The sequence below is a fragment of the Arachis hypogaea genome, chromosome 20 (assembly GCF_003086295.3).
Source record: "Arachis hypogaea cultivar Tifrunner chromosome 20, arahy.Tifrunner.gnm2.J5K5, whole genome shotgun sequence".
Classification (NCBI taxonomy): Eukaryota; Viridiplantae; Streptophyta; class Magnoliopsida; order Fabales; family Fabaceae; genus Arachis; species Arachis hypogaea.
The window spans coordinates 89,571,192-89,581,137 of NC_092055.1; the positions used below are offsets into that span (position 1 = coordinate 89,571,192).

General features: G+C 37.4%; 1 non-coding gene across 1 annotated transcript; it reads left to right on the forward strand.

The window, feature by feature from the left end:
- Positions 1 to 4,669: 4,669 nt before the first annotated feature.
- On the forward strand, positions 4,670 to 4,777 carry LOC112788244 (small nucleolar RNA R71). Its single transcript, XR_003195617.1, has one exon. It is a non-coding gene; the product is annotated as a small nucleolar RNA R71 (small nucleolar RNA).
- The last annotated feature ends 5,169 nt before the right edge of the window (positions 4,778 to 9,946 follow it).

The following is a 9,946-nucleotide window of genomic DNA, read 5'->3' on the forward strand; positions in this document are numbered from 1 at the left end:
TTAAAGTCCATAGATGTTGAAAAGAGGAGATTATTACCTACAGAGATCGGTCGAACGACCTCCCCACACTTAAGAATTAGCACGGTTCTCCGTGCTACTAGCAAGGTGCAAGGGGTGGTTGATGGGCCGGAATTCACACCCCATGTAAAAAATGATGAACCCGTTCTTTTGGCAAGCGCACCAAAAATTATCGTCAAGTAATAACCCACAGTGGAGTGGGATCATATCCACAGAGATTGGTAGATTTGAGCAACTTTAATTGATTGGTGAATTAGTTAAGCTAAGCAAAATAAATGGTGATTGTAGAATTGTAAATGGGCAGAAACATAAATGTCTCAAAAGTAAATATAAGCAGTAAAGTACAGAAACGGAAATGACAATAATGTAAAGTGCAGAAACATAAATGACTCAAAAGTAAATAGGAATAGGGATTTGCAGAATATAAAGAAAGCTATAAAGAAAGTGGAAGATAAGATCAGAATAGGGAGAATTCATTGAGATCAGGAGATGTTGTTCTCTTTGGATTAGATCCAGTTCATCCCATCTTCAATCATGCAACTCATTGACCTCTTGGCAATCATGATTGATTGAGCCCCAATCCCTTAGTGACTCAATCTCTCAGATCTTGATCAATAGCCAATTCCTTGGTCTAATTGCTCATGAAGAGAGATATGCTTGGTCCCTGATTATACTATACATCATCATAGGTCCAAGTAGAGGGAGGATTATATTCACCATATCCAAACACCAAAACCCAGATCCTACTCAAGTGTGAGAAGGAATTTCTAGCATGGTTTCATGTTTCCTTTTCCAAGGTTCCCATGAAACCCATTTTGCATTCAACCTCTTTTCCAAGATGATTGAACACTAACATTAAAATGAAATTCCTTCTAGAAAATCAAAGAGAATATGAAGAGAAGAAGAAACTAACTATCATTAATCCATCAAGTACAACAGAGCTCCCTCTCTCAATGAGAGGGAATTTAGCTACTCATAGCTCAAAGAAAAGTACAAGAGATGGAAGAGATGATAAAGTGAAAAGTAAATCTAACTACAACTAATAGCTCAAATGCTTAACCCCTTTCTTAGTACTTTCAGGGGCTATTTATACTACTCCTATCACTAGAATAAAGAAAATACAAAAGAGAAAAGAAAAATACAATTCGGAGAGAAAAGAAACTTAATAAACGTGATCTTCCAGGCTGGCGTTTGGCTGGCGTTCAGGTGGCGTGCCACGCCTAGCCTCCAATTTGGCTTGGCGTGCCACGCCAAGCTCTTCAAGTGGCACGCCCCATGTGTTGATGTCCCTGGCGTGCCACGTCTTCGAGCCCAAGTGGCACGCCCAGGGTCTTCTTAAGTGATGGTGTTGTCCTGGCGTGCCACGCCTTCAAACCCAAGTGGCGCACCCACGCTTTTTCCTTCCATCTCCCTTCTCTAGAAAGTTGAACTAGCGTGGCATGCCCAAGGTCTAGCGTGCCATGCCCAGTATTCTTCTTTGACTCAGTAGCTGGCGTGCCACGCCTTCGACACCAAGTGGCACGTCCAGCCTTTGTTTTGGCCCTTTTGAGTGCTGGCGTGCCACGCCTGGGTCTTCAAGTGGCACGCCCAATTGACAATGGAGAGCTGGCATGCCACACCTTCGACATCAAGTGACATGCCCAGTCCTTTTGGCTTTCAACCTCTTCTCTGGAAACTTGTACTAGCGTGCCATGCCTTGATGCTCAAGTGGCACGCCCACTTCAATGTGGTTCTTTCCTGCTTGGCGTGCCACACTTGGCTCTTCAAGTGGCACGCCAAAGTGATGATTTAAAGATGGCGTTTCATGCCTTCGATACCAAGTGGCACGCCCAGCCTTTTGGGTCTTCAATATTGCTCTCTGGAATCTTGTACTGGCATGACACGCCTTGGTTCTCAAGTGGCACGCCCCTTTAGTGTGATTCTTTTTAGCTTGGCGATCCACACCTGGCTCTTCAAGTGGCACGCCAAAGTGACAATTTGAAGCTAGCATGCCACGCCTTCGATACCAAGTGGCACGTCCAAGTGATGATCCCCTCTGGATGGATGAACTGGCGTGCCACGCCCCATGGTTCAAGTGGCACGTCCATAGTATGTGATGGGCTAGGCGTGCCACGCCGCTTTAGTGGCCTTCAACATTGCACTCTGGAAAATTACACTGGCGTGCCACGCCCAGCTTCTAGCATTCCACGCCCATGTGAAGGCTTTGGGCTCCTCTTCTGGAAAACTGTGCTGGCGTGCCACGCCCCGCTCCTGGCGTGCCACGCCCATATAGAAAGCTTGGGGATCCTTTCTGGAATTTAGTACTGGCGTGCTATGCTCAGCTCCTAGCGTGCCACACCCATACATTTTTGTGGCGTTTGCTCTAAGTGGCACGCCAGTTTCACACGCCCAGCTTTGTTTTGTTGTTTTTCTTGCCTTTTTGATGTCTTTTCCACCTGAAATATAGCACAAACCCATTTCAAAGCAGTGTACCAAAATGTTCATCAAATAATGCATGAATTGCAATGATCAAATGAGATTATGCTCTTTTATGGTCCTTTTTATACAAGAAAAAAGGGTAGATGATGCAAGTCATCACAACACCAAACTTAAGCTTTGCTTGTCCCAAGCAAATCAATGTGAGTAGTTCTTAAATGGATTGAGACTTGACCTTGAATGGATGTAAAACATTACTAAGGATAGGACTAAGTATTTAACACATGAATGTTTTTGTTTCAATGTCATAAAGAAATTCTAGATCCTTGAGGGTTTTCCAAGTATAAGCTTTAGGGGCCCTTTTCATTGATTGTCACCTTGAAGTAGCAAGAGTTATTTCTTTTTCTTTTGGTTGTTCTTTCCTTTTTCACTTTTCTTTTTCATTGACCACAACTCTAAATATTTTGTCTCAAGACAACCCTTTAGTTAGGCTTTTAATTAGCACTCCCAAACCAGTTGCTTTAGGGTACTAGGTGTTGAAACACCCTTAAGAATTTACTTGCCCAGGTCTCTTCTTGACACATCTTCACCACAAGCACCTACTAGGTTCTCTAACTCTTTTGAGCTATTTAGTGTTTCTTTTCATCCTAGTAGTTGATGCTCAGAGCCTTGGGTCCTTATTGCTTACTACTTCTTGGTTCTATAGATATTCAAAGGACACCCCTTAGCTTCTACTTGTCATACCTTCTAAGCCTAGTTGCTTTTCATGACTCATTTTCTTTCCAGTTCATTCAAGGTTCTACACTTAGTTCCTTATCTCTTAGTTTTTGAACAATTCCACTTGGTCTTAGTCTCTTTTGCTCTTATTTTTGTAACAACTCACAGCAACTCTTATGGAAATAAACTAATCTTTTATTGATGTAGATGAACTTGAACTAACATTGCATTTTCTTTCTTGTAATTCAAGGGGCTCATAAAAGACTTCAGGCATAAAATAAAACTAAGCATTAAGCATAAACTATCATAGCATTGCTATTTATTATCAAACAGAAATTTAAACATAAAGAAACTAAACAGAAATCTAGAAATTTGAGAGTGTCAACCATGGAACTCAACAACCTTGAGCAGCTTTAGTTCATTGGCCCCTTTCCTTTGTCTTTCTTTTTGGAAGGGAAGGAGTCATCATTATCCTTTTTGGAGGATCCCTCTTGTGCCTTTGTGTCTTTGGGCTCCAGAATCCTAGCCTCCTCATGTATGATTTTACATTTTCTTTGTGCTGATATGCAATTTCTTCCTGCCTAGCACTGAGCTCCTCTATCTTCTGCTTGTAGGTTGGATAATTGGGGTTCATGTTGGCTACTGCATAATTTTGTCTGTGCGTAGCAGTCATACTCCCCTCTTGCTATAGTTCTGGCTTCATAAAGATACCTAAACTCAGCAAGGCTCTCCATTTGGCATTGTTGTTGCTCCATAATTATTCCGAGGTTGCCTTGCATCTCTCCCCAATTGATCTGGTTTTGCTACTCCTTCATGTGCTCCATACTCCCTTGGAGTTGTTGTATGTTCTGATTCACTTGGTTGCATTGTTGTTGTTGATTATCCTTGAGTTGGTTGACATCCTCTCTCAGATGATGTATATCTCCCTTCATTTGGTGTATATCTCCTTGCACTTGCTCCTAGTTGAAACCTTCAGGAAATTGTTGATATTGTTGGTATGGTGGTGGTTGAAGTGCTAGGTAATGTGGTTGCTCTTCTTCTTGTTGTGGTTGCCCTTGTGGCACATGAGCATGTCCTCTATGCTCTCTTCTCCTCTCAAGTGGGTTGACAGCCACCACTTTGGCCATCTTCTTGGCAGTTTTGGGCTTGTCTTGTTCTACCAGCACTTCATCAATAATCTTCTCAACCCATGCTTCATCACACAGTCTCTGGATAATACTGGAGAATGCTAGCCTTGTGCTATCTTTGGTGCTTTTCAGCACCCTGTTGATGTTATTGGCTATCATCTCCCCAACATTCACATTCTCACCCTGTTGATGTTATTGGCTATCATCTCCCCAACTCACAGGATTCCTTCAGAAGTGTACATGAACTGGTTATTAGCAACCATGTCAATGAGTTCTTGAGCTTCTGCAGGCGTTTTCTTTAGGTGAATGGATCCACCTGCAGAGGTATTCAATGACATCTTTGATAGCTCAGATAAACCATCATAGAATATATCCAGGATGGTCCATTCTGAAAGCATGTCAGAAGGACACTTTTTGGTCAACTGTTTGTATCTTTCCCAAGCTTCATAGAGAGATTCACCTTCTTTCTGTCTGAAGGTTTGAACATCAGCTCTAAGCTTGCTCAGCTTTTGAGGAGGAAAGTACTTGGCTAAGAAAGCCGTGACCAGCTTATCCCAAGAGTTCAGGCTGTCTTTGGGTTGAGAATCCAACCATAATCTAGCTCTGTCTCTTACAGCAAAAGGGAAAAGCATGAGCCTGTAGACTTCAGGATCTACTCCATTAGTCTTAACAGTATCACATATCTGCAAGAATTCAGTTAAGAACTGAAAAGGATCTTCAGATGGAAGTCCATGAAACTTGCAGTTATGCTGCATTAGAGAAACTAATTGAGATTTCAGCTCAAAGTTGTTTGCTCCAATGGCAGGAATGGAGATGCTTCTTCCATGTAAATTGGAATTAGGTGCAGTAAAGTCACCAAGCATCTTCCTTACATTATTATTATTTTCGGCTGCCATCTCCTTTTCCTGTTCGAAAATTTCTGAAAGGTTATCTCTGAATTGTTGTATTTTAGCTTCCTTTAATTTTCTCTTCAGAGTCCTTTCAGGTTCTGAATCTGCTTCCACAATAATGTTCTTGTCCTTGCTCCTGCTCATATGACAAAGAAGAAGGCACAGAAAAATAATAATAATAATAATAATAGAGATCCTTTATACCACAGTATAGGGATCCCTTTATTAGTGGAAGAAGAGTGGGAGACAAAGAATGTGATGTAAAGGAAGAAACACAACTGTACTAATGGAAGAGATGTGAGATGAGATGTTAGGATATGAATGAATAAATAGAATGAGATGGGAGATGGATAATTTTCGAAAATTATTTTGAAAAAGAGTTAGTGATTTTTGAAAATGGTTTTTGAAAATTGTTAGTATTTTTTTTTTCGAAAATTTTTGAAATTAAAAATAAAAAATAAAAATAATTAGTTAATTAAAAAGAAATTTTTGAAAAAGAGGGAAGATATTTTCGAAAATGAGAGAGAGAGAGTTAGTTAGGTAGTTTTGAAAAAGTTAAGAAACAAACAAAAAGTTAGTTAGTTAGTTGAAACAAATTTTGAAAAGATAAGAAGTTAGGAAGTTAGAAAAGATATTTTGAAAAGATATTTTTGAAAAAGATAAGATAAGAAGATATTTTTGAAAAGATATGATTGAAGTTAGTTTTGAAAAAGATTTGATTTTTAAAATCTCAATTAATGACTTGATTCATAAGAAATCACAAGATATGATTCTAGAACTTAAAGTTTGAATCTTTCTTAACAAGCAAGTAACAAACTTCAAATTTTTGAATCAAAACATTAATTGATCATGTTATTTTCGAAAATTTGGTATAAAAATAAGAAAAAGATTTTTGAAAAATATTTTTGAAATTTTCGAAAATAACTAATAATTTTGAAAAAGATTTGATTTTTGAAAAAGATTTTGAAAAAGATAAGATTTTCAAATTGAAAATTTGATTTGACTCATGAGAAACAATTTGATTTTAAAAATTTTTGAAAAAGTCAACTCAAATTTTCGAATTTGATGAGAGAAAAAGGGAAGGATATTTTTTTGATTTTTGAATTTTTATGATGAGAGAGAAAAACACTAAAAAGATGCAATGCATGAAATTTTTAGATTAAAACATGTGATGCATGCAAGAATGCTATGAATGTCAAGATGAACACCAAGAACACTATGAATGTCATGATGAACATCAAGAACATATTTTTGAAAAATTTTTAATGCAAAGAAAACATGCAAGACACCAAACTTAGAATTCTTTAATGCTTACGCACTAAGAATTCAAGAATGCATATGAAAAACATCAAACAACACAAAACAAAAAATCATCAAGATCAAACAAGAAGACTTACCAAGAACAACTTGAAGATCATGAAGAACACCATGAATGCATGAAATTTTCGAAAAATGCAAGATGCATATGCAAAAGACACCAAACTTATGATATGACTCAAGACTCAAACAAGAAACAGAAAATATTTTTGATTTTTATGATTTTCTAATTTTTTTGGATTTTTTTATTTTATATTTTTCGAAAATTAAAAAAAGAAAAAATAAGGATTCCAAAATTTTTAATATGAATTCCAGGAATCTTGCCATGTTAGTCTAAAGCTTCAATCCAGGAATTAGACATGGCTCACTAGCCAGCCAAGCTTTCAAAGAAAGCTCCAGTCCAAAACACTAGACATGGCCAATGGCCAGCCAAGCTTCAACAAATATGGATAATTTTCAAGTATAGAATAACTAAGTATGTGAGAATCTCTTCTTTTGTGATGGTAAGTTGAAACCCCAGTCCAAAAATTAGACATGGCTTACAGCCAGCCAGGCTTCAACAAATCATCATGAAACACTAGAATTCATTCTTAAAAATTTTGAATAAAAAATATAAATTTTTTTGAAAACATTTTTATTATTTTTTTTTTTTCGAAAACAGATGGGAGATTTTTGAAAATATTTTTGAAAAATTTTTGAAAATAAAATAAAAAGAAAATTACCTAATCTGAGCAACAAAATGAACCGTTAGTTGTCCAAACTCAAACAATCCCCGGCAACGGCGCCAAAAACTTGGTGCTGTTGCCAGATCAAAAGGGAATCTGGCACTGATGTTACCGGACCAAAAGCTTGCCGAAAACCCAAACAATCCCCGGCAACGGCGCCAAAAACTTGGTGCACGAAATTGTGATCTCCAGGCTCGAACAAATCCTGGTAATGGCTCCAGAGCTTGGTGCTCTGATCTTAATTCATAATTGTCACAACTTCGATACAACTAACCAGCAAGTGCACTGGGTCGTCCAAGTAATACCTTACGTGAGTAAGGGTCGAATCCCACGGAGATTGTTGGTATGAAGCAAGCTATGGTCACCTTGTAAATCTCAGTCAGGCGGATATAAAATAATCATGGAGTTTTCGAATAATAAATAATAGAATAGGGATAGAGATACTTATGTAATTCATTGGTAGGAATTTCAGATAAGCGAATGGAGATGCTTTTCGTTCCTCTGAACCTCTGCTTTCCTGCTATCTTCATCCAATCAGTCTTACTTCTTTCCATGGCTGGCTTTATGTGATACATCACCACTGTCAATGGCTACTTTCGGTCATCTCTCGGGAAAATGATCCAATGCCCTGTCACGGCACGGCTAATCGTCTGGAGGCATCACCCTTGTCAATGGCTTCATCTTATCCTCTCAGTGAATAATATGCTCATGCACCCTGTCACGGCATGGCTATTCATCTGTCGGTTCTCGATCATGCTGGAATAGGATTTACTATCCTTTTGCGTCTGTCACTAACGCCCTGCAATCGCGAGTTAGGAGCTCGTCACAGTCATTCAATCATCGAATCCTACTCGGAATACCACAGACAAGGTTTAGACCTTCCGGATTCTCTTGAATGCCGCCATCATTCTAGCTTACGCCACGAAGATTCTGGTTAGGAGATCTAAAAGATATTCATTCTAGCTTATTTCATGTAGAACAAAAGTGTTTGTCAGGCACGCGTTCATAAGGGAGAAGGATGATGAGCGTCACACATAATCATCACCTTCATCACGTTCTTGGGTGCGAATGGATATCTTAGAAGCGAAATAAGAAGGATTGAATAGAAAACAGTAGTACTTTGCATTAATCTTTGAGGGACAGCAGAGCTCCACACCTTAATCTATGGAGTGTAGAAACTCTACCATTAAAAATACATAAGTGAAGGTCTAGGCATGGCCGAGATGGCCAGCCCCCTAAAACGTGATCAAAGGATCATAAGTTAATCCAAAGATAATCCAAAGATGCCTAATACAATAGTAAAAGGTCCTATTTATAATAAACTAGCTACTAGGGTTTACATGAGTAAGTATTTGATGTATAAATCCACTTCCGGGGCCCACTTGGTGTGTGTTTGGGCTGAGCTTAAGTGTTGCACGTGCAGAGGCCATTTGTGGAGTTGAACGCCAGTTTCTGTGCCAGTTTGGGCGTTCAACTCTGGTTTTGGATCCTTTTCTGGCGCTGGACGCCAGATTTGGGCAGAAGGCTGGCGTTGAACGCCAGTTTACATCGTCAATTCTTGGCCAAAGTATGGACTATTATATATTGCTGGAAAGCCCTGGATGTCTACTTTCCAACGCAATTAGAAGCGCGCCATTTCGAGTTCTGTAGCTCCAGAAAATCCACTTTGAGTGCAGGGAGGTCAGAATCCAACAGCATCAGCAGTCCTTTTTCAACCTCTGAATCTGATTTCGGCTCAAGTCCCTCAATTTCAGCCAGAAAATACCTGAAATCACAGAAAAACACACAAACTCATAGTAAAGTCCAGAAATGTGAATTTAACATAAAAACTAATGAAAACATCCCTAAAAGTAACTAGATTCTACTAAAAACATACTAAAAACAATGTCAAAAAGCGTATAAATTATCCGCTCATGAATAAGAAGTTAGAAAAAGATTTTGAAATTAAAATTTTAAAAAGATATGATTGAAATTTACTTTGAAAAAGAATTGAAAAAGAAATTAAAAAGATTTGATTTTTAAAATTAAAGTTGATGACTTGACTAACAAGAAACTAAAAGATATGATTCTAGAATTTAGAGATTGAACCTTTCTTAACAAGAAAGTAACAAACTTGAAATTTTTGAATCAATACATTAATTGTTAGCAAGGATTTTCGAAAATATGAAATAAAATTAAGAAAAACATTTTGAAAAATTAGTTTTAAAATTTTCGAAAATATTAAAAGAAAAATGAAAAAGATTTTGAAAAATTTTAAGAATGAAATTCGAAAATCATAAAAAAATGAAAAATAATTGATTTTGAAAAAGATTTGAAAAGATAAAGTTTTTAAATTGAAATTTTGACTTGACTAACAAGAAACAACTAAATTTTAAAAATTTTTGACCAAGTTAACTCAAAATTTCGAAAATTATGAGAAGAATAAGGAAAAGATATATATATATATATATTACTTTTGAATTTTTAATGAGGAGAGAGAAAAACAACAAAATGAAACAAAACATAAAAATTTAAGAATAAAACAAATAATGCATGCAAGAACACTTTGAATGTCAAGATGAACACCAAGAACACTTTGAAGATTATGATGAACATCAAGAACATATTTTTGAAAATTTTTAAGAAAAGAAAGACATGCAAGATACCAAACTTAGGAACTTTTCTACTAGGGACACTAACAATTTGAAAATGCACAAGAGAAACAAGAAAAGACACAAAACAAGAAAAATTAAAGATC